The sequence below is a fragment of the Clarias gariepinus genome, chromosome 12, assembly GCF_024256425.1.
Source record: "Clarias gariepinus isolate MV-2021 ecotype Netherlands chromosome 12, CGAR_prim_01v2, whole genome shotgun sequence".
NCBI lineage: Eukaryota > Metazoa > Chordata > Actinopteri > Siluriformes > Clariidae > Clarias > Clarias gariepinus.
Window position 1 is genome coordinate 25,928,563 of NC_071111.1, and position 26,450 is coordinate 25,955,012.

The following is a 26,450-nucleotide window of genomic DNA, read 5'->3' on the forward strand; positions in this document are numbered from 1 at the left end:
TACAGCGAGCAGCTCAGGATGGCAACTAGTCCACCATGTAAAGGAAAAAAAACTCAACAGAAATATAAATCAGAGCCCATGGCTTAACAGAGCATAATCTGTTCCTCATCATTTTTGCAGTCGCACTTTTACTTTTTCAGGCACACTTGTACATATATTTGCATTACAATACTTTACTTGCAACCTTGTTTAAATCTGATAAAAAATGTTTTTACACCATGTATTGTATGTTGAATATTTTATACTTGATGCACATTTACACACTCAAACATTGTCATTTTATGTGCTTTTACACCAGTGGGCCAAGTTTTTAAGATCTCGCCTAGGCCCTCACAACGCCACAGGCCGACACTGAACACATTAATGGATTCAACACATCGTGGAATCATTTTCACAAAGCACGATTGTTGGTCATAAATTGGCTACTATGAGTCCTGACTTTAATTGAAATATTGAAAGCTTTTGGGAAATGCTGGCGAAGACTTCACTTTCCCAACTCTCCCATCATCAGTATTACCAGGGGCGGACTGGGACCAAAAAGTGGCCCTGGACTTCCTGGCCCACAGCAGCCCACATCATAATACATTGGCTCTTTAATGTAGAGATACATTGCTGCTACTGATTTTATTCCAGCTTACATGTTCAGTTTCATTGCCATTCTTTTCACTCGGCTTTGGTAGATCAGGGGAGACGTGTTGGTCATCATCAGCAGGCACTGGTTCATCCTCACTGACCTGCTGCACTTACAGCTTACACTGATGAGTGGTATATCTTACACTGATGAGTGGTGTATCTTACACTGATGAGTGGTGTATCTTACACTGATGAGTGGTGTATCTTACACTGCATCATGATGATACCACCTGCGAAATGTTCATGATATCTCACAAACAATAAGGCCGATTTGTCTTTTTCTCATAAAGTGTTTAGGTGAAATTCCACCCATACAAGTGTGACAAATATGCAAAGAAAAAAAATCAGAGAGGGGCAAATACTTTTTCATGGCACTGCACATGTATTCAGATTGTTCCACTAGGATGAAACTGTGCCAGGTGGAGTTATAGCACTTTCAAAATCACACTAACTTTACACTGATCTGAATAACTTTGAATGATGAACTTCTTTGTTTTACAAATATGACCCAGTATATGTTCAGTGATACTTTTTTATTTACGTTTTTGTGTTACATTTTTATACGTACAGTAAGTGGTTTTACAAATGAACTCCACTTTAATGATCCAGTGTATTATGATGTGGATGTGATGAGGATCCAGCCTCGCTGTCCCTGACCGTAATGTTAGAGCCGTCAGAGCGGAACTGGAACTTTCCTTCACACCAAAGGCAGAATCTGTTCATTTGAAGCATTTCACAGCATTTACCTCTAAAGATTTCTTATTTTCGTGTAACTTTCCGCTCCACCTTTTTTTCTTCCTCCTTTTCATTTATTAAAATTATTATTAATTTGCTCAAAGAAATTCGCTGCATCGAGAAAAGATCAGTATCTCTCCCTCCGTAAATTAAAAGTGAAGGTGTCTAATTTATATTGATGGAGGGCAAAACATCCGCTTTATGTTTAATGTTGTTCACGGCAGCGTAACAGTCCGTTAATTCATGCTCGTGTAATGATGAGATGGACAAACTGCTCGATGCCCCCGTTCTTTTATTTGCTGCATTATCAGGTTATAGTACAACCTTTTGGGTGGATCCCGCACTTAAATCTAACTAAAAACTACTGAAACGAAAACAAAACTCAGGCTCTATATCCCAGCTTAGCAAGTACCCTTGTCTGCAGCCTGCAGATCGGTTGTAAGTAAATTATGACGTCGACGCAACGTTCCTCCCACAACTCCTCTCATTGGTGGCAAAGTGATGACGTTGAAACTTCCATTTCTGGTGTTCTTTGCTGAATGTTGAGTAGGTGCACCAGGTACATTTTATGACTAAATTGTTAATTTAAAGTGTATCGTTAGTACTTAAAGTAGGTTTTTGTGTGTGTGCTTTTTAATGCATTTGAGATGATGTGTCTTCCCCAGTGCATGCGTGGTATGTCATGGATACAGTATAGTTTCCATCTATAACGGCAAGTAATTCATGCATATATATATATATACAATTTGCCACATGTCGCGGATGATGTTTCACTGTAAACGAGCCTCGATGTAATAAGTGTGTATCTTTATTGCAACAGTATCTGTAAAAGGACTAACATTACTGAGTTTGTTTAAATGTATTTTTTTCCTTAGTAAATTAACTTAAATGGTTTCATTTTTAATGTTGTGATTTGATTTGCAAAATGTTAGGATTTGTTTCTGTGAATAAAATCATTCAGCACAAAGACGAGGGCTTGTTTTTTATAATGCAACTTCTATATACAGTGGTGTGAAAAACTATTTGCCCCCATGTTGACATTCCCATTAATATTCCCTGTGCACCACATTTTCTATTTTGTTTAACTTACACTACACTACCCCTCAATTCTCTTTGTTTTGTTTACATAACCCAAGGGCTCTTTTAAGAGCCATTTTCTTCGCAAACATGCATAAAACAGTGTTAAGCAAAGGGCAGTGTGAGCAGTATTTAAAAGACTGCTGCAGCAATTGCCCTTTCTGCCCATACACCAGTATGCCACAGTTGGTGTACTACCACATAAAAAACATTTCCAGTTGGCAGTGCACCATGATGGTGAGTTAAACAATTTTGCTTTTGTCACTTTAGTTTGTTTACTATGGTACCAAACCGGGCAGTAATGCTCTGTGCATGATTATGTATGTCTGAATTTGTAATGAAGTGTTTGTTTTATTTTAAGGCATTATATTGGCCGATGATTGGTGCAGCCCTACTTCCTACTGCGTCCAGCAGACTCAGCCTCAGTCGTCCTGCGTCCAGCAGACTCAGCCTCAGTCACCTGCATTCCTCCCAAAATGCTCAGCAAGAAGGACTGTAACTTGCAGCCAATGTAATGTAACCTTGCTGGCCAAGAATCTACGAACTCATATAAGGCGGCATCATACTGACAAAGAAAATGCAATTACACCTGAGAGGCACTTTCAATCTCAGTGCATTAATGAAAAGATTGGCCTTTTTGCAGTTGAAAAGGCTTTCCATGGTCAAGCAACACCCACACATGTCATAAAAAATACTTGGGGGCCAAACTATCATTCAGTTTGCGAAAATAATCAGTGTGTTTTAAATTCAGAGTTTGCACACAACGCTGGGATCTTACCCTTTCGAGTGCTGCCATCTCCAATCACTAACTTTAAGTACACGAAAGTACTTAATTTCGGTTTTTGAACCAACAGTGTCCTATTACGGCAGAATGGGAAGGGTGATGGTGGCATATGATAAAAAGAAAAACAACTGGCATTGTCCTTGTGCCCGACCTCGGCAGTCATGCATACACAAAGTGACAGCAAAATGGCATCTTTTCCAGATGATGCAACAACTCTTCAAGAGAGTAAAGAGTTCAGAGATCCTTAACACTGTCCATAAATCTGATGAGACCAACAGTCAGGATGTGTCATATCCCCCAAACTCTTCTATTATTAAAAAGATGATGGAATATTTGCTTGAAAATAAGAAAATTCCAGTGGAAATTTCACAGGACATCCTGCAAATGCCAAAACACACATTTCCAAAACATCTAGTGCCTGAGGAAGTTGAATGCAGATTATGCAAGGGAGTTTTGGGTGAGCCAGTAATGATAACTTGCCGAGCGAAGATAGTCACTTTTCACGGAGTAATTCGGGGTATGTCTTTTTTTAATTAATATTGCTTGGATAAATATTTTTAATGTTATTGTTTTGATAGATAATTTATTTATCAGTAAATTATTGTTTTCTCAGATGTATCTACTTATTACAAGTTGTGCCATAAATGCAACCTCACATGCAGGTACCAAGAATGGAGGGATGGTTTGCACAACTTCAATGATCATATAGTCCTCACACTGCATTTGTGTGTGGTATTGAGAAATTCTCTACAGGTACAATATCAAGAATGATACCTGCTGCTGTACTTATGTACTTATATTTTAACAACTATTTTTTTTATTTTTGCTAATAGCTCAGATTAAACATTTTATACTGGTTTGGGTCTTAAATAACTAGAAGTGTTCTTATTTTATTTTATAGTTTATTTCCTAATGTTTATTTTTAACCTTTCTTCTCCTCTGTGTCCTTCCAGAATCACACAGCTGTAGATAGGGTTGTGCAGATAATTGAGGCCACAGAGGGAGAGTCTTTGCCCAAAGGGGACCTAATCATGCAAGCATGTCTGCACTTCGAAACTTTATGTGATTTGGACTACATGTACTCCTGTGTGTCCTGTGGATACACTCCAAGTACCGTGATTATGGACCTTCATAAAAAAGGAGTGTTTAGCATCCCAGGTAAGTATAAAGTTATTATATATTAGTTGCATTGGTTTCTTATTTCTGTTTCTGTCCTGTTGCTGTGTAAATTAATTCACATATTAAGCTTTCATTTGAGTTTTTTTATTTTATTATTTTTTTTATATTACAGTGAGTAAAATCCCATCTCCACCAGCAACTTACGATGGTCATGTTGACATAGAAAAATTTTGGGATTCAGTGGCAATGGACATGTTAAGCAGGGGGTTTTACCCAAGTAAGTTTTGATTATAGATATTTTTTTTCAGAATATCCCATTTTTATAACTGCTTTTGATATGAAGCAGGTATGAAAAAGGAAAAATAAAACAGGCAGCCTAGGATTAGTTTTTTCTGTTTTCAGCGTAAGGCTTACTTTTGGTTAATGTTTTATTTCTGAAAAAGCAAAATTAATTTTGGTTCATCTTAGCCCACAATTTTTTTTTATTAGTTTAAAGCATAAACATCTGATTTATTCATTTTATTATTTATTTTTTTTATAGAAAACAAGAATGTTTTCTGACATTATGTTTTTCTAGCAGATTAATCTTGATGTAAAAATTTATAATGTTTAGGCTAAAAAATCTGACAAATGGACAGTAAAGATTTTTTTTTTTTTTTACTATTTTATCACTTTTTGTATGGTTATTTTATGTTTGTTGCATTAAATTTCTATATTTTTCTTCTTCAAGGTGGTAAAGAAAATCCATTTACAGTTTCACCAAGTTATCACAAGCTATCCCCATGGATAGGTTCAAAAACAAGGCAATCAGCCATGGTACTGTATTAAACACGGAGAGTGCAAAAGTACATTCTCCAGATGGAGGAAGTGACATTGATGTGCCTTTTACTGAGGAAAGGCTTGGAGATGAGCTACTCCACCTTAAGGTACATATTTGTTTAAATTGTTTAGTGTTTTGGTTTACCATATAATGCTATTATAACACCGTTGCCTGTATAGCACGATGGTGTGTATTTACGTATGTATGTATGCAGTCAGAAACTGATTATACTACTTACAAATTTGCATACATGATCAGATTGCAGATTTGAAAAAGCTGTGTAGAAAGTGTGGGGTTGATGCTGTTGGTTCCAAAATGGATCTCGTCCTCAGACTTTGTGATAAAATGTCAAACAGAGTCACATACAACAAGGTGTTTGAAAAGGTGTGGGGTGCTTCAGGTAAGTTTTTTTTTGTTTTTTTTTCCTTTTCTTTTTTTTCTCTTCATATGTATTGTTTGAATGGGTTTACTGGTCTTTTAAAAAACTTGTAGGTTTTCATTTAAATGTTTTATGTGCTTTCAGGTGGTGTTGGAGTAATCATGTGTCCGTGTGGTATTGTATATTCTGTCAAGTTCAACCTGAGAGCGAAGAGTCCCCGTGACTTTGCTGATCTTCTTTTGTCTTGGAAACATTTTCCAAATATAACGATTTATGAGTATCGAAGAGGGTTGGTGGCGCACACAAATAAGCGAAAACCACTTCACCCACCTTTCCATCCCTTTGAGGGCAGAGTACAAGACCCTACCCCTAAAAACATACAAAAAGCAAAAGAAGGGAAGTTAAAGGTTCACCTTCCCTGGCTGGCTCACAAGAAGACGCTTGTGGATCCTGACTGCCACCCAATCACTGGTTCCTCAGAGCACTCAGATTATTCAAAGACAACCCAATTTTTGAATGAAACCCTAGATGTGCAAGAAACACATGCAGGTTGAGCTTGTTCTTTAAATCAATAAAGTTTATGTGCTTTGCTTAATATTTAAGATTTGTTTATATTTTCTACTTCTGTACAGCTGTCCAGTCCCAATGTGACCCTGGGTGGTGTTCAGGTCCTGTGGTAACAAGCCTGAACTCTGTTAAAGCAAGCAGAACATTTTGGGGATCTATCTAAATCTGGGGCAACAGCAGTTGGTAAGTTACATTCAGGAATTTTATTTTGCAAAATACAGTTGATCCACGTAAGTTTTTTTATTTTATTTTGGTGGTTTTGTTTTTTCTTTTTTTTTCTGAATCCTAGCTTTGGATGTCAGAAAATTTCCAGATGAGCAACTTACACCTGTATACAACATAACCCTAACACGATCAGACCTGTGCTCTCTAGGCCTGGAAAAAGACATAGAGGGAACGGTAAACAGCTAAGACACATAATATTTCCATATAGAATTGATCAATGATGTTTATGTTGAGTTTCCGTTATTTTTATTTTTTTATTTTATTTTTTATTTTTTCTTTAATTACAGGTTCTCAACTGTTGCTTTAAAGTGCCAGAGACCATAGCAAAATCACACGTGATAGAGTCTGTATTTTGTGCTCAGATTGCTTAAGCTGCTTAAAGGGATAGCTTAAAGTATGTTCTTTTTTTAAATACAGAATGTAAATGTTTTTTGTGCCAATTCATATCAAGTTGCTACATGGCCAAATAGGATGCTTGAAGAGCAACTTTTACACTTGCCTGTATGTATTAGTCACTTTTAAATCCTGACAGCTTTTCTGAGTTTTGGTCATGACCAATATTATTTTTTTAAAGCTGGATACAAACATTGACTGGTTTATCTTCCCAACCTGGGTACCAGGACATTGGATGGTTTGTGTAAGTAATTCTTAATCTTTAACCCATTTAACTTGTGATTTACTTATGTCTGCTTCTGCCTGAATTTGTGCTGTATGTAAACAATTATTATTTTTGTCAATATACTGAACTGTGTCCATGTGTGATATTACAGGAATGCATCCTTAGTTCAAATTTAAGCATATCTACCCAGAGCAAGTGTTTTGCAGTAAAGGAAGAATGGAATATTTTTCATAAAATGCTAAAAATGTATTCTCATCTACTTTTTGATTTATAAACTGCTGTTGTCATCTTGTTGTCTGGTGAATGTATTGTCACATACTCACAGATTATGAATCGGGGAAAGCATGACATTTATTTCCTTGATCCTCTGCATGGTGGAATATTCAGTCAGGAAGAATATGTGCAAATCTACAGGTTTTATAGTGCACTGTTTTGAGAGGTTGTGGTCGTTCATAACCACTGAGATTTGTACGCATCTGAAAGCTGAATAAATGAGCAAAGGATTCAGCGTTTGTATAAAATGTATAATTCATAAGTATTGTTTCCAACTGTATTTCCTGTTTATCGTGGCAGCGATTTCAATCCATTTCACTAACCAATGAGAGGAGTTGTGGGAGGAACGTTGCGTCGATGTCATTAATTTACTTACAACCAATAAGAATCTATGTGCGCCCCAGATTTAGCCCCGCCCCAATCTGCAGGCTGCAGACAGGGACTTCTCGAGAATTAAGTGCGACGGAAAGACTGTGCCTCTACTTGGATTCATACGGATTACATAATAATATATCTACTAATTTATTAATATTTATTTTTATTTAACTTGCTTTATTTAAAAGTAGACCCTTTAAGATTTTTATAGATATATTTCTCATGTCGGTAAGTGAAGTATTCGCGGAGTTTCAGTCAATTTTAATGACCCGTTTTAGAAAGATATTGGTGGGTATGGAATATTTACATACCCCCTTATAAAAAGTACAAAAACTTTTTATCTTTACTGAATGAATTAATACATTAAATAAGAGTAAACTTTTTCTGTTTCATATCAATAAATATTAACATTGTTTTTGCATTTTTTAAATATTTAGAATTAAGCGAGGGAGAATTTTTATGTAATTTTTTTTTATCACTTTCAAAGTCAGAAGTATACATACACTAAGTTTATTATGTCTTTAAACAAAATGAAAACCCCAGATGATTCCATTCTGAGCTTACGAAGCTTCTAATAGGTTAATTGATTCCATTTGAGTTGATTGGTGGTACACCCCAAACACAGAGCCTCTTTCTCTTTCTTTTCACGGTCATCTGTTCAGACAATAATATGCAAGTATAAAAAACATGGGAATGTACAACCATTATACCAAATGTTTTTTTTGGTGCGAAATAAGGAATCAACCCCAGGACAACAGTAAAAGACCTTGTGAAGATGCTGGCTAAAACTGTTAAGACAGTGTCATTATCCACAGTAAACGAGTCCTGTACCACCAAGAGCTGAAAGGTTACTTTGGGAAAAGAAATCCATTACTTCAAAACCACTATAAAAAAGCTAGACTGCAGTTTGCAACTGCATATGGGGATAAAAATATTGTGGAGACATGTCTTGTGGTCTGATGAAGCAAAAATCTAACTATTAGGCCATAATGATGAATATTATATTATGATGAAAAAGGGCAAAGCTTTGAAGCCTCAGAACACCATCCTAACTGTGAAGTATGGGGGTTGTAGTATAATGTTGTGGGGTTGCTTTGCTGCAGAAGAGACTGGTGTCCTTCACAAAATAGATGGCAAAAGAAAAGTATGTGGATATGATGAAGCAACATCTGAAAACATCAGCCAGGAACTTAAAGCTTGGGGGCAAATGGGTCTTCCAAATGGACAATGACCCCAAGGATACCTCCAAATTAGATACCAAGTGGCTTAAGGATAACAAAGTCAAGGTATTAGAGCGGCCATCACAAAGCCCTGATTTCAATCCCATGGAAAATTTGTGGGCGGCACTGAAAAGGCGGTCTAACTGTTTAAAATACCTGTAGGCTAACTGAAACATATTTTATTAAATAAATAAATAAATAAATAAATACTCACTTTCAAAGAATAAAGCGTCCACAAAATAACAATCTTCACCTCTTTATAGCATCAGTCCAACAGGTGGGAGTCTTATACAGTAAATCATGTGATTGCATCTCAATGAAGGTAAATTACTGGCTCAACTTGATTTTTTAATTTTTCAAGAACACAGTGTTACCTGTTGTCTCAACAAATATCTCTGTAAGACGTTCGCCCAACAATACAGTATTAATTCATTCAACATTTGTCTATTTTTTACAGTGTGGGCTGCAGGTGTCCCAATGTATTAATGCTCTTGTATTAGCAGCACACTAAACACTGTACATTCTTTGTCACAAAATTTGATAATGCACGTGTAAATTTCAGTATTTCAAAAGATTTTTTAAATATAACCAAATTGGTTAAAATTGAACACGCTTAAAGGATCCTGGCTAAAAATAAATATATAAAATAAAAAAAAGCCTAAATGTCCTAAACCATACAAGTTTTCAGTGTATTCTTTCAGTAAACATCCTGAACTGAGAGACTTCAATTTATTGAAGGGATTTGTTAGCCACTTGTCAGGCTAGGGTCAGCCTAATTCATTCCATATCAAGGACAGTCTCTCAAACACAGACACACACACACACACACACACACTAAACTTACACCATTTCATTCCACTTTTATTCATAATTTCACTTTTTTGTATATTTTTAACCTGTATGCTATAATCTTTAAATACTGTATTTTATTGATTTTCATTTTGACTATCAATCATATTTACACTCATTACATTTATTATACCTATATTGCAATACAGAATCTTGTTTTGCAACTTTGTCTGGGTCGGCTTTGCACTCTAAATGAACTTTGTACTGGTCGGCTTTTTAATGTTTTAACTGTGCTTATTGACACACCTTCACTTGTGCGCTTTATGTTTGGGATTCTTTTGGTATAATTTACGATATGTGTAGTCTCAGTTGTGTTGTTTTATATAGCTCTCTGGTCCTGGAGGAATGTTATTTCATTTCACTAGGTACTGTAAGTACAGTAAATAACAATAAAAGCCGCCTTAACTTCTGACTTTGTCTTATCTATAAACATGCATTACATCACACAGAAAGCACAGTTTCTTTATTTATTATATTTTATTTATTTTAGTTATTTCAAACTTTCTTCCTCTTGGTTTTTGAATTTAGACTTTAGCAATATTTTCTTTGTGTATGTAAATGCTCTTCACTATTAAATATAGTTAAAGTTAATACTTTTGATTTTTTTTTTTTTTTTTTTACTGTGCAACTTCAAGTATTTAAGTGATCTCCATATTTATTTTTATTTCTTCCACAAAGTGGAAAGTTCGGCACAGTCCTTAGGTTTAAACAATTTGTTAAAAAAAGTAATTTTAAAAATTCCAGTAATTTCCAATCTCCTTAATTGCAGGACAGTAATTTGACACTTCTGAAATTATGACATTTTGTCTGGAATCTTTTGTCAAATGTTTAATATATTTTAATAAATTCAAATTAAAAGTCAGTATCATTTTAACAGTAAAAAAGGTTTCTCTGAATTTCAAACTTCATTAAATAAGTTGTGGCTTTTTTTCTTGTAAATTATAATCAGCGTTGGGTATAATAATTTTGTAATCTAATTCCTTTTTCCAATCATGCAGTAATATAACGCGTTATATTTTAAATGCACGTAATTTAATTACAGTTACCTATTGTTGATGTATATATGATTGCATGTAACAGTACCAACACATGACCAAAAGGTGGCGGTGTTTGGCAGGTGTATATAAGGGAAGGTCCCCCCCCCTTTTTTCTCTCTCCACTCGGCTCTTGAAAACTGCGGTAAAGCCAGCCGCGGTTCAGAAAAACACGGTCAAGCCAGCCGCGATTGATTTTAACGTGCGCGCATATTACAGTGATTACGGTAGTTTCAGGAACTACACAGAGAGCACGCGCTTTCAGAGGGCTTTTCATTAAGACGCCCAGGACTGAGAGATAATACAAAATGCTCGTGAATTTTTACTTGCTTATTTATTTGCATTTCTGCTTTAATATCCGTGTTATTTATTATTTTTTTAAATGATAAAAAAAAAAAAATGATATAAGATATGACTGCACTTTAGAGGGGTACAAAGACCCGGTTTCTAATAAGTAGAAAAAAACAATGATCAGTTCTTATTCAGGACGTCCCATACTATGCAAATAATATTAAAGAAAATCCACATTCATCAGGTTCATCAAAAAATAAATTTCACATTTATTGTAAGTAATGCAGTAAGAGCATGTGTTTTATTCACAATAAACAGTTATTATTAGAACGCAGACAAACACAACAATACTTTAATTACTAAAGCTTACTGTGACACAGATTACAATGTAATACATGTAGTTAAAATGTGTATTAATTGTATTAAGAACACAAATCTTGCCGGAAAATAAAATCATCATCTCCGAAAAGCTTGATTATGTGTCAAGTGACTCCTGAACCAAAAACAATGTCAGGAGCATCTGTGCAGGGCTAAGGAGAAAAAGTACTGGTCTCATGCCCAGTGATCCCAAGTCCTGTTTTTAGATTTTTTTTACTGGTCCCAGAGTCCGGAGAAAGATCGGAGAGGCACAAAAGTCAAGCTGCTTAAAGTCCAGTGTGAAGTTTCCACAGTCAGTGATGGTTTGGGGAGCCATGTCATCTGCTGGTGTGGGTCTATTGTCTTTTATCAATTAAACACAGCTGTATACCAGGAAATTTTAGAGCACTTTATGCTTCCTGATGCCGACAAGCTTTTTGGAGATGATGATTTTATTTTCCAGCAGGATTTGGCACCTAAGCTGTGTCAAAGCCTGATTGCCTCCATGCCGCGCTGCCTTGATGCTGTAATTAGTGCAAAAGGGGGTCCAACAAAGTACTGACTACACAACATTAACACACTTTTCAGAAGGCCAACATGTGTTTTAGATCCTTTTTTTATTGGTCACATGAAATATTCTAATTTTGTGAAATACTAGATTTGTTTTTTTTTTTGTCTTTAATCTATAATCATCAAAATTGAAACAAATTGTAATGCCAGGCTAGCAGAAGGAGCCCTAACCCTACACTGACTGTTACCACTCTCTGCTGCTTCTTTGGTTACTTCCTGTTTGGCAGCTATATAAAGAAGGCTATGCCAAACAGAACCTTGCAAAGTATTGTTTTGCTGTTGTGGATTCTACTTATCGTTTTCCCTGTTTGCTCACTTGGATTTTGACACTTGCCTGTCTTTTGGATTATGCATTTGTCTTGCCTTGGATATACTGTTTGCTGGTGTTCGACCCTGCCTGTCTTGACTACCATCTGTATAATAAAAGCTCGCACTTGGATCTTACAACGCTGTTTTCAAGTCCCCCTGTTACAAAAAAAAAAAAAAAATGATTGAAATATTTCACTTTGTATGTAGTGAACTAATATAACATACAAGTTTCACGTTTCGAATCAAATTACTAAAATAAATGGACTTTCCCTCGATATTCTAATTTTTTGGCACATACCTGTATTTGAAATGTAATGCAGCAAAAATGACAACATTATGCTTTTGAATGTAGTGAAGTAAATGTTTTCCAAAGAAAAACACTGGTAAAGTACAGATTATTTTTACATTTAAAACTATTTCAGTACTGTCCAACTCTGATTGCAATAAGTTGTATGTTAATACAGTACCTTTTTGGTTGTCTTGAATGGGAAACCCTTTTTAAGTGGTGACACATAAATTGCTTTCCTGCGAGGCTTTCTTTGTTTCCAGCGCTCGACATGTACCCTGTGTGTCTTTAAAAATCAGTCATTGGAAAGATGAACCAGTATATAACATTATTTATACTGAAGGTAAACATTTGGAGAAAATCACCTTTTTCTTGTGTACAGAGTCAGAGAACTCCATTAATAGAGCATTATGGGTGTGCTGATAAATGTGAACAAAGTCATCAAGTCTTGTAAAACGGCGTCTCTGGAATGGTATTTTCTTCAGATCCCACTGACTTTTCTCCATCACACCCTGTGTTTTGTTGTCCTCTGTGTAGTTCTAGATTATTTAAAAAATGCTTGTGAAAGTATAAAATAATATTTTCTTTAGCAGCACATGTACTATGTATCTCAGAAGACAATTTCATTGTCCAACATTCTTAAACATGTACCTGTGTAGATAAGTCTCTGCAGCGCATAAAGTTGTTGGACAGACATTTGTAGGCTGGTCCTTTTCCATGGCGGCCAAGATCACCTAGACAATTTGGAAGTAACCCGTTTATACCATTAAATTATATAAGTAATAATTCACACAGAGTATACAACATAATAATTCAAACTTTTCACACTGTTGAGCGTTTTCAAAGTGAGGGGAATGTTTTTCATTTGCATACAGCTACTTACAATTCACATATCTGACATTCTTCAACTCACACAACCTCATACACGTACAACTAAAGTCCACTTACCCAACATAAGGCCAGACCAGAGAGGTGCCTGAGGTAGGAAATATTTTAACAGGCTAGGCATGAATGTAAGTGAATGATACTCATTTGTCTCCCCATTTTCACATACAGGTGCATTTGCCATTATTTCTATGACCTGCAAATTAATAATAATTTTATTCTGTATTTAAGGGGGGAAAAAAACTACTAGAAACATACTAGCATTTAACCATTATCCCTATTTCAGTATGCCATAACCACATTAAAATAACTGACTTGAAAGGCAACCAGAATATTAGGCTGTGTCACAAACCTGAAAGTCATTGTCACCACAGTAACTTCCTTCATACATGCCCATTCTCTCCATCCTGTTCTGAAGATTTTGGAAGTGCTTTTGTACATTGTCACCACTATGGGAGCTGGAGAACATGACTGTCATGCTAATAATGATGTCATCCATCTCCATCAGTGTGGCAGCACTTGTCAGGAGTCCAAAAAGATGCATGGACAGTCTGTAGTGTTTTGGGGAACTGACAAACAAAGGACAAATGTAAGTTTAACATATAGTACTGTCAGAAATTCTGAAAAGTTAATGAAGGTACAGTAATATGCTTACATCTTAACATTGTTTTACAGTTTTTTGGGATTTCTCAAGTGAACAGTAATGTTAAAGCACAACAATACACTACATAACTGTCAGAACATGTACCCATATTTTCATACTTATAAATAATTCATTGGCTAACACAAACAAGTAGGGAACCACCTTGAATAATTTGGAAATATTTGCTAGTACCTAGTTTTGGTACTGTTATTTCATTCCTGTTAATTTATGTTAATTTCCATAATTTCACTACAAACAATAAAAAAATAACACTTTATTTGCCTAATTTAATATGAATTCATTGTTACTTTCCTAACTGTTTAAACATAACAAATACAAACTTACTGTTTCTTGCAGAACACTTTCGCATTCTTCATAATGTGGCTTAGGCAGCGATGAAGAATTGGCATCTTCCTGATATCTTTGAACCATCCAGTGAAAATATCCAGTGATGATGTCATAGTACATGCAGATCAATCTCTCCAAAGGAAGTTTGCAGAAAGTGTATGCAATAGACTGCATTAGCACAAGGGACCCATCACACATTACCTTACTGGTCTCCGCACTGATTTTTTCCCAAACAACTTGTAATAATCAGTTACATGATTATGTAGAAATGATTCCAGAAAAAATAGTACAGATGCAGTGGTGTGGTGGCAGGTTACATAAGTTGCTACAGGGATGGGAGAGCGGCCTTTAATAGGATGTCTCACCATCAACTCGTACACATATATGGGTGCTGATTCTCCTTGTACTTTCTGTATAATGCTTCCTGTGGCATCGATATACACAACATCATCTCTGCATCTCTGATAGAAAAGCCGGGTTTGTGTGTAAGAGCACCTTCTGTAATACATCATTATCATCATCTGTTTTTTCTTCAACCATTTTCTGAAGACTTAACAGTTCTGTTACGTCCCCAGGTCTAGGGTCCCAGGGCGTAATAAATGATAAAATCTTAAACAACCGACCAACTTTGTCTTTCTCTTCTTTTTTATTTATTTACACACACACACACACACACTGGAAGCTCTTGGCTTCAGGGTTGGGTCAAGGCCAAAACAATAAACAAAAACCCTGCCCTATCTCCTCCCAGAAACTAACTAAACTACAAAGAAAACTAAACCAAAAACACAGGGGTAAACTATCTCCCTAACTAAACATTCAAAAACAGGAGAAAATGGGTCTAACTAAAATGGCACCCAACCCCTACTGCTTCCATAAAAGAAAATGTATATACAAACAAAAATAACTATTTACAATATCTACAACAATTAACATAAACACAAAAGACCAAAACACACACCACATACGCTCACAACACAGGCGCGACCCAACAGTTCTCTATTTTATAACATAACAAACAAGCACAAGCAAACATCTCCAAAACAACATCACACAGCGCGCGCTTCCGGCTTTCCTCTGTGATCTTAAAAAGACGCGCAGGTCCAAAGACGGCCAATCCTGGCGCACGTCAACGCACGTCCAATCAGGGCGGGGCCACCTGCATGAAAGGGAGAGCAAGAGAGAGAGAAAAAGAGCGCGCATCGGCGCATCTACGCCTACATGCCACACACACACTGGCATGTAACACCCCCACCCATAAAAGTAAAAAATCCTATTTTGACTAAAAACAGACCGAACAACAACAAAAAATTATTGTTCACGACCTAGACAATGCGTCCGCTAAAATATTTTCTGTACCCTTTTTATGCCTTATGTCGAGGTTAAAACTTTGGACAATTAGTGACTACCGCATCAGCCTCTGATTTGAATCCGCCATTCGGAGCAGGAAGACTAAGGGATTGTGGTCTGTAGAGACTACAACAGGTAGGGAACTACCTCCGACATAGACTTCAAAATGCTGAAGGGCGAGGAGTAAGGCTAAGGCCTCCTTCTCAATAGTGCTATAATGCAGTTGTGTTTTTGAAAATTTTTTTGAGAAGTAGCACACAGGATGGTCAATTTCTCGGCTTCTTGTAATAAAACCGCACCTGCGCCTAATGCGCTTGCATCCACCTCTAACTTAAATGGTTTAGAGAAATCAGGGGCGGAGAGAACTGGCGCATTACACATAAGATCTTTGGCAGCATTAAAAGCATTATCACATTCGACACTCCAAGCGAAGGTTTTAGATTCACTCAGTAAGTCTGTTAAAGGGCATACAACAGAGGAAAATTTTTTGCAGAATGCACGGTAATACCCAATCATTCCCAGAAAGCGGCTCAGCTCCCTTTTTGACTTGGGAATGGAAAAATTCCTGATTGCCTCCACTTTGGCGCTAACAGGACGCACCTGGCCCTGGCCAACCTGCTTACCCAAGTAAGTGACCACAGCTTATCCGAATTCACATTTTTTTAAGTTCACCGTTAACGACGCTTTGTCTAAACGAGCAAATACCGTGCGTAGCAAGTTTATGTGGGCACTCCACGAATTTGAATAAACGACCACGTCGTCCAGATATGCTTCGCAATTTTTCACGCCAGATTAAACTTTGTGCATTAACCTTTGGAAGGTAGCTGGAGCGTTTCGCATACCAAAGGCCATAACGGTATATTGCAAGAAATTATCTGGTGTTACGAACGCGGAGATATCCGAAGCACGCTGCGTAAGTGGTACCTGCCAATAACCTTTTAACAAACCTTTTGTTACAAAGGACGAGGCACCAACACGGTCAACGCAGTCTTCCATTCTAGGCAACGGAAAACAATCTGCTTTGGTGACACTATTCACCTTTCTGTAATCCGTGCAAAATCTAAAAGAAGCATCGGATTTCAGCACCAACAAACACGGTGAGCTCCACGGGCTCGAACTGGGAATGGCTAAACCATGCTTAAGCAGGTACTCTACCTCTCCTCTCGTCACTTCTCTCTTCTGGGGATTAACACGATAAGGATGTTGTTTTATCGGCGATGGGTGTGTAAGTTCGACATCATGGAATAGCACATGGGTTTGTCTGGGAATGTCTGAAAAGAGAGAAGAGAACTCATCAATCAGAGAAATCACATCTGCTCTTTGGGAGGACGAGAGGTAGGACAAATGTTCCTTTAAATTTTCAAGTATGTCAGAATTAGACAGTTTATTGGTAGACATATTGTCATGTTTATCTAAACCATCATTTTCAGACTCAACTTCAAGAAATGGAGAAAACGGTTGCCACAGATGACATTTTTACATCAGGCTCCACAGACGTTGCTCTATTCAAGTAACGCTTTAACATATTCACATGACACACACGGGGTTTTTTTTCTACGCTCAGGAGTGCGAATTTGGTAATTAACTTCACTCAACTTCCTTTCCACTACATAGGGCCTAGAAAACCTGGATGTTAATGATGACCCTGGAAGAGGAAGGAGGACCAACACTAAATCTCCTGGCTGAAAATTTCGTGAAACAGTCTTTATGTCAAAACGTTTCTTCATTTTTACCTGCTTTGAAGACAAATTTGCTTTTGCCATTTCCCACACACGATTTAAATTTTTACGCATTTGAGCCACATAATCACATACAGTCACTGTTTTTTTCTTTGTCAATAAAAACTGTTCTTTTAAAAGTTTCAGAGGTCCGCGTACTGTATGTCCAAAGACTAGCTGGGCTGGGCTGAAGCCCAGAGATTCCTGGACCGTCTCACGAACTGCAAACATCAACATCGGCAGCCCTTCCTCCCAGTCCTTTCCCGTTTCTACACAAAAGGCACGGAGCATGGACTTGAGAGTTTGGTGAAATCTTTTAAGCATACCTTGTGATTCAGGATGGAAGGCACTTGAAAGCTGATGCTTAACAGCTAGTTCACGAAGCACCTGAGTAAAAAGCTTAGAGGTAAAATTAGACCCTTGGTCTGTTTGGATAATTTTTGGTAATCCAAATAGCGAAAAGAATTTAATCATTTCTTTTGCCACTAATTTAGCTTTTATACTGCGCAACGGGATGGCTTCCGGAAAACGAGTGGTAGCACACATAAGAGTAAGTATGTATTGATGACCTGATTTAGACCTTGGTAATGGTCCCACACAGTCTATAACTACATGTTCAAATGGTTCTCCCATTACAGGGATTGGATGTAAAGGGGCAAGAGGAATGACCTGATTTGGTTTACCCGTCAGCTGACAAACACGGCATGACCGGCAGTGAGCAGTAACATCAGCTTTTAAACCAGGCCAAAAAAACGATCTTAAAATACGATCATAGGTCTTTCTAATCCCTAAATGGCCAGATAGAACATGGTCATGAGCAAGTTTTAATATTTGTGAACGATAATTCAACGGAACAACAATTTGTTGAACACTATCAACATTTTTCCACTGTCTCATCAACACATCGTTATCAAGATAAAACATCACATTTTCATTAGGAACCACTAGCTTATCAGAAATAGCTTTAAAACATTTAACCAATGTTGAATCAGCCTTCTGCGCCGCCGCTTATTGTGAGCGTCCCATCTGTAATGGTAAAACGTCATGGTTAGGTAAAATTGGTTCAACACACAGTTTTCCCATCATAGGTGTAGATTGCAGAAAAGAATCAGACAAATCCACTACATCATCAAATTTTCGTGCCTGTGCACGTGTAACTACACATGATGAAAATACAGTAGGAAATTGAGAAGCGAGGTCACTTTTCACATCTGTTATGGGGGTATCTACAACAATTGGTTGTGGAAAAACAACACCACCAGCTAGGTCATTTCCTAAAATAATCTCTACTCTGTCAACAGGGAGTTCAGCACAAATTCCAACACACACTTCACCCTTTACGATGTCAGTTTGAAGGTAGACAGTATGGAGCGGAACTTTAACACAGCCTGCTCCTATGCCCCGCAAAATTACATCAGCCCCCGTGTACGTTTTCTGTGACAAAGGTAGTGTGCCAGCTAGCATCAAGCTTTGGGCTGCACCTGTATCTCGCAGAACAGACACTGACCTGGGAATTCCTTCCGAGCTGTCTGCCACCCATCCCTGCAACATGAAGGGTTTATATGCTGCTATTGTTGGATCAGCTAAAACATGTTCTCTTTGTCTTTTAATAAAACCTACACTCTTAGATTTCGCTGATGCATTTTTTTTCTTTTTCCAGGCTTCGCAGTCTGAAATAAGATGATCTTCACTGAGGCAATAAAAACAGACTCTCCCTCCCCCCGTGCGATACTGAGAACTTCTAAAAACTCCTCCCCTTGCCGGTCTCACACCACCAGCCGAAGGTTTCACCTGCCCTTCAACCCAACGGACAGCAAATTTATCAGTTCTCAACGTAGGAGTAAAAACTGTTCGGTGTGTTAAAACGAACTCATCAGCCAGCACAGCGGCTGCTGACAGAGACGTGACTTTTTGTTCGTTTATTAAGTGAATGACTATATTTTCAAATATACAGTTCTTAAAGTCATCTAGTAAGATTAACTCTTTTAAGGCTTCAAAGGTAGTAGTTTTAGTTGCCGCACACCACTTTTCAAAAAGAGCTTGCTTTTCTCTGGCAAATTCAACAAAAGTTTGTTTGTCTGTCTTCTTATGGGCTCTAAATTTTTGTCTATATGCCTCCGGTACTAACTCATAAGCACAGAGAACAGTTTGTTTAACCACGTCGTAATCCAGACTTTGTTCTATTGGCAACGCTGAACAAACGTCTTGCGCTTTGCCGGTTAGCTTACATTGTAAAAGTAGAGCCCACATCGCTCTTGGCCACTGCAAAGTAGCTGCAACACGTTCAAAGGCTATAAAATAGCTATCCACTTCGGTTTCTCTAAACCGAGGGACTAAATTAATATGTTTGCTCACGTCAAAATTTGGCATAGAAATAGTTACTGGGGCACAAACGACACTAGAAGAGACCGGCGCAGGCCCCGTAGGTAACTGAGCAAATGACGGAGAAGCAGGGGAACTCTCCAACGCGCTCTCAGCCCGGTGAAGCCGGCTGTGATCCCACTGAAAATGCTCCCTCTCCATCTCAAGCTCTAGCTCCCTTAAACGAAGCCTTTTGCCTCAGTTTCTTCTCGTTTAATTTCCAATTCTATTTCTTTTGCTTTTAAATTTAATAGTTGGTCCGAATTTGATAATAATGACGTGGGAGGTGGTGCAGTTAATTGGTACCTGAAAGCTGTGGGTGAGTGTGGCGTAGATGGTGGCTTCACGTCGACTTCCGTCGGCGTTGAAGAGCTTCTATCATCAGCATCCCTTCCAGACTCCTCAGGCAGAATTTGCTGTTTAACCAATTGTTTATATAATAATTTTTTTCACCTCCATTTTTAAAACATTACGTGGCACGTCAACTCCAAAAAAATCAGCTATTTTAAATAAATCGTCTTTACGACAGCGATTAAACTGTTCCGTGCTAGGAGATAGCGTAAAGGCAATTAGATCAAAATCCATTTTTTTAATGCACCAACTGTACAAGCAACTAAAGAAGACAGCCAAACAAACCTCTATATTACCCGCAATGGACGAGCCCCCACTTTATTACATCCCGGACGAGCCCCCACTTTGTTACGTCCCCAGGTCTAGGGTCCCAGGGCGTAATAAATAATAAAATCTTAAACAACCGACCAGGGCTGGACTGGGACAAAAAATCGGCCCGGGCATTTTGACTAGAGACCGGCCCACTAGGTATTATTGGCAAAGCCATAAAGCCTTTGAATGAAAACAAACGCTGTTCTGACAGCGATGTACACTGTTCCTGTTGGTATATATGTATCAATCTAATAAACTTAAACCTACACCATCCTCCCTATTCTGGTATTCTAAACAGTACTTAGCGGAAAACAAAAGACTGCTTGGTCGAGTTAACCTCCTGAACTATCTACAACACATGGTGGAAACCTGAAATTAAGACAGAGAAGACTAGACGTGAGACATGATCATTAATGAGTATTAAAATTAATAAATTACAGATTTAGTGATATTTTCATAAACTATTTATTTACCACATCAACAAACAGCATGGCAGCACAAAATATTTTTTTAAACATGGCAACTTTTAAAAAGTGAAAGGAGACAGAGAAAGAAAGTTGAGAAAGAATAACACTTAATTGAATTTCTGATGCCATTTTACACACAGTACATGGCACAAAAACTGACAACACAACAAAACACAGAGATCACGATCGATGAAGTGTCATCCAGAGACCTGGGCTGCCACAACCAGTTAGATCGTAACACAAATGCACAGAAATCAATTATTTTTCTACAATAATTAAATAGATTCAACATCTTTCTTCGACATAATTTCAGACTGCACAGATGGTAAGCTTAGTGGGCTTACAGAGACTAAATATTTTTAGACTTAATATTTACTATAAATGATAATGGATTTCTATACATTTAACATCAAATAACCACTTTGGTTGTAAGACTCAGATAATTATTTAAAAGCTAGACATTTAAAATGAGAATAAGAAAGAAAAGTATTTCTTTGTGCCCCCCTTTCCTTGTTAATGCCCTACCTGGCCCCCTGGCAAAACTTTGCTAGACCCGCCCCTGCACAGTTACCAGCTGTCAGCTATGTAGAAAAGGATCCTGGTGTTATTTGTCTCTCAGAAACAGTTCATAACTTCCCTTCAAGTCATTCATGTCACCTAAAAGATAAACCTGTTTCTCCATCACCTGTTCAACTCTGATGATTCAATAAGGACATCTCCTGGTTTCACCTTTATGTTTCTCTCTCACATATCCAAACCGATCATGACTAGCAGCTTTTATGGCTGTGGCTCCAGCAAACAGCTGATAAACCGATCAGCTGATCAACAGGAGAAGGAGGGGGAGAGAATGAGAGAAGCCGAGGCAGCTGCGCAGTGTAAAGACACAGGATAACTCCAGCTTTGTGGGGTTTTTCTTCATTCTAGCTGAAATACAGGACAAATCGCGTTCCTTTTAACCTCAATACGTAACGCGTAATATTTTCTCTGAATACGGGACGATTACGTTTTTTACGGTTGGCAACCCATACTAACTAACCTTATCAATAATTCACTCTCAGTAACATCATAGCACCAGCATAGAAACTCTCTCATCATGCTAACTAGTACACAGTAGGAGTTATTGTAACTGACTGTAAAAAGTTAGCAAGCACAACGAAAATAAGCTACACCCATTGGGTTTATAAGTTTTTTTTAGGTTTTACTGGGCTACCTCAGGTTCAGTTCTGCCACTTGGACCGGCGGCCGCCTCGGGTCTCTCCTCCTCCTGCCGCCTCGGGTCTCTCCTCCTCCTGCCTCCCCTTTCCCTCTTCAACCTGCGGATGCTGGCCTCCATCACTTGCTAATTTTACTGAAGTGGAAGCTCCACTATAGCCACCAAACAACTGTGATATTTTAGCACATTTGGCAGCATCTGCCTGAAGGGCTAGTTTCTTTTTGGCGCTAATTTTTTCGGCTCCTCCTGCTGCTTTGCGTTTTTTGTTCAGCAATGATATGTGATTGCTGAGCCGTTACAAGGGGGAGGGTGCATCTGACCTCCTCGGCTGTAATTGGTCCAGCCCAGAGTCGATCATGACCAATTGGCCAATCCGCCACCTTTAATAGTTTATAACGTTACAAAAAAAACAAAAAAAAAAACATCGGTGGCCGGCCCACAAAAGACGAAAATCACCATAGGCCCGCCGGGCAAATGCCCGGTATGCCCTATGGCCAGTCCAGCCATGTTTGCACCGTTGTCTTAATAAAATTATACAAAAATGTACAAAATAATGTCACAATAATAAGTCAACGCTAGAGGGCGCACACACCTGCATACAGTGGAACCTCGGATTGCGAGCATAATTCGTTCCGGATGCGGGCTCGTATTCCAAAACACAAAATTACGTATTCCGTAATTTTCCCATGGGACATAATGGAAACTCAAATTATTCGTTCTACAGCCCAAAAAAAATAAATACATAAAAATAATTAAGACAAAATATAAAGTAAAAATAAAACAAATTAACCTGCACTTTACCTTTAAAAAAAACGTTTGTTTCCGTCTGTGCACGCATGCGCTATGTGTAATGTGCGTGCACACACACACACACAAACACACTAACACTCTGTGCATTCTCTGTCACACAATTTGATAATATTTGAACAAGCTTAAAGGATTCTGGCTAAAAATAAATAAATAATGAATGTACTAAACCTTACAAGTTTCCAGTGTATTCTGTCAGTACAGTAAACATCCTAAGCTGAGAGACTTGGTTCCTGGGAATTTATTGAAGGGATTTGTTAGCCACTTGTAAGGCGAGGATCAGCCTACTGTACATCATTCCATTGCAAGGACAGTCTCATACACACACACACACACACACACACACACACACACACACACACTAATAATTTCACTTTTTTGTTTATTTTTGACCTGGCTGCTATAATCACTAAATACTGTATTTTATTGTTTTGCATTTTGACTATCAAACATGTTAACTTTCATTACATTCATTATCTCTATATTGCAATACAGTATCTTGTTTTGCACTTTTACTCACATTGGAACTTTTTTTGGGTCGGCTTTGCACTCTAAATGAACTTTGTACTGGTCGGCTTTTTAATGTTTTAACTGTGCTTATTGACACACCTTCACTTGTGCGCTTTATGTTTGGGATTCTTTTGGTATAATTTATGAGATGGTTTAGTCTCACTTGTGTTGTTTTATATAGCTCTCTGGTCCTGGGGTAATGTTATTTCATTTCACTAGGTACTGTAATTACTGTATATGGTTGAAATAACAATAAAATTTCTGCCGCCTTAACTTCTGACTTTGGCTTATCTATAAACAAGCATTACATCACACATGAAGAACAGTTTCTTTATTTATTATATTTTATTTATTTGTTCATTTCAAACTTGCTTTCTCTTGCTTTTTGAATTCATACCAGACTTTAGCAATATTTTCTTTATGCTCTTCACTATTAAATATAGTTAAAGTTATTACTGTTGATTATTTTTACTGTGCAACTTCACCAAGTATTTAAGTGATCTCCATTTGTAATTTTCTTCCACAAAGTGGAAGGTTCGAGTCCTTACAGGTTTTATTAATTTGTTGAAAAGTAAAAAAAAAAATAATAATTCAGTAATTTCAAATCTCCTTAAATTGCAGGACAGTAATTTGACACTTTTGAAATGGTGACATTTTGTCTGGAATCTTTTGTCAAATATTTAATATATTTTAATAAATTCAAATTATTTTTATTTTCATTAAATTAGTTGTAGCTTTTTAAAAATAATAATAATCAGAGTTGGGTATAATAATTCTATAATCTAATTACTTTTCCTAATAATGTAGTGATGTAACGCGTTATATTTGAAATGCATGTAATTTAATTACAGTTACTTAACTATGTCAATAACATTACGTCACTAGCATTACAAACGTAGTGTTTAAAAATTAATCAAAATGTATAAACTAAAAGTGATCGCGTGCAAGATGGCGTCGGTCGAAGAGGTCGTGTTTTAGTGAGCTCGTCTTCATCTGTAGGAGAGGTGGTGATACAACCCGTTAAAACTTTTTTGCTTGACAGTAAACTGATGTTGTAAGTTTATTTGACCAATGCAACATAATTTAGTGCGAGTTGAATGGGCAAATTGAAGACAAAATAAATTGAAAGTGGGAAGACTAATACAGCCGAAGGAAAAAGAGAAGATGCTAGCTGCTAGCGCTAACTCTTTTGCGGTCCTCTCCGCTATGGACGCAAAGGAGGACGAAGTCCGCATGTGCTTGGATTCCAGTTCATCTATTGAGGATGACAGTAGGTCTGTCACATCTGGTTTGCTTGACACACCTGAGAAACCTTTTTCTAAAAAAAAAAAAACGTGAAGGTATAGCAAGCAACAGAAGGGAAATGATGATGTGAATATTCTTTCTGCCATTCGTGAACTTTCGGCTAAGCATGACATGACATTTTAGAAAATTAAAATTTAGAATATTGAAACAACGACAGTTAATACCGCCAAACAAATCGAAAACCTCTCTGACAGTGCAACAACTTGTGATTGATGTGAATGCCCAGAAAAATGAACTTGAACATTTACAACCAGAAGTTGATACACTGAAGGAAGAAAACAAATCTCTGAAATAAAGCCTGGAGAAATGTCGTCGATGTAACTGGAAACCTCTTCTGAAACTACACGGTTTGAAAGAAAGTAAAGGAGAAGGTGTGAGAGAGAGAGAGTGATAGATGTCCTGGCACACGTGGCACCTTCCATCCGTGACAGCCTGCAAGCTGGAGTTGATATAACACATCGGCTTGGACCCAAAGAAACAAGGAAGAACAGAGCCATCATCATTTTCTTTGCAATGTGATGCATCCGGAATGCAGTCTGGTTCGCTGCATGAAAATATAAGTGCTTACAGGAAAATAACCTGCGCATCACAGAGCCTCTATCTCCAGAAGACAGAGTCATCAGGAACAAACTGTGGCCCTTGATTAAGAAAGCAAGAGAGGAAGGCAAGAGAGCTTCCTTTAGGAGCTCATTTGCTTTAATTGATGGGAGAAAAAATATTTTTCAGATGTCAAATTAAAACTTTGTTCAAACTTCTCAGTTATTTGTATCCTACACAGCCTAGACACTGTTATTCTTCACTATGTTAATTTAATCAGAAATTAAATGTTTGTGCAATTTCTGCTTCTAATTCTATTCTAGAATGGTAATTCTAAACTTTTAACTAAGTATATTTTTACCCTTCAAGTTCCCTAGGCCACTGATGCTTTTTTTGTTATTATTGTGGAAATACTGCTTCTATCATCCCTTCCTTTTGTGTGCATATATGTGTGTGTGTGTGTTGGTGTGTGTATGTGTATATATATAAGTTAAAATGTAAGGTGTATCCTATTTTGTTGTCCAGTGATGCTGACATTATATTGGTTCAGGGGACACATTCGAGTGATTCAGACACTAAAATTTGGAGAAATCAATTGGGTAATTTGATATATCATTGCCATGGGAGTAACCATTCAGTTGGGGTGGCTATTCTCTTACATAAATTTAAAGGGGAAGTACTGGAGATGGTCAAATCAGACGAAGGTAGATGGTCGATTATTGTCATCAAACATTGTCATCTTGTATTATGTAATGTATATGGATATAACTCTTACTCTTGCTATAGGGCTTTATTTGGTCACATCTCCACAAATGTTAAAAGGTTACATAACAAATATAAGGAATCTTATATTATTTTGGGTGGTGATTTTAACGAATGTTTGGATGTCAATCTTGATAGATTTCCTCCTAGGACTACCCAGGATTCACTGTCGCACAATTTGATTTTGTCCTTATGTTCTGATTTATGCTTAGTGGATCGTTGGCGTTTTTTTCATCCTACTTTAAGAGAATTCAGCTGGTCAAATAGCAACCAAACTCTTAGATCAAGAATTGAATTGTTCCTAATAGCTCAATCAGCTTTACACTTAAATATAGTGTATTTCATACTCGTTTGCCACCCTC

General features: G+C 37.4%; 1 protein-coding gene and 2 long non-coding RNA genes across 5 annotated transcripts in view; 2 read left to right on the top strand and 1 right to left on the bottom strand.

Annotated features, from left to right (window-relative positions):
• The window catches only part of LOC128534119 (NACHT, LRR and PYD domains-containing protein 12-like), a 483,267-nt gene that overhangs the window by 103,667 nt on the left and 353,150 nt on the right, over positions 1–26,450 (top strand). The window lies entirely within an intron of this gene.
• Positions 5,163–5,817, top strand: LOC128533866 (uncharacterized). The gene is made up of 3 exons (XR_008361417.1): positions 5,163–5,274; positions 5,427–5,568; positions 5,692–5,817. It is a non-coding gene; the product is annotated as an uncharacterized LOC128533866 (long non-coding RNA).
• Positions 12,525–14,847, bottom strand: LOC128533859 (uncharacterized). Of its 3 annotated transcripts, none has more exons than XR_008361411.1 (4): positions 14,396–14,847; positions 13,174–13,256; positions 12,888–13,061; positions 12,525–12,808 (listed from the first exon to the last, which is right to left on the bottom strand). It is a non-coding gene; the product is annotated as an uncharacterized LOC128533859 (long non-coding RNA). The 3 variants fall into 3 exon arrangements; XR_008361410.1 differs by lacking the exon at positions 14,396–14,847 and adding an exon at positions 13,471–13,540; XR_008361409.1 differs by lacking the exon at positions 14,396–14,847 and having other exon boundaries at positions 13,174–13,308.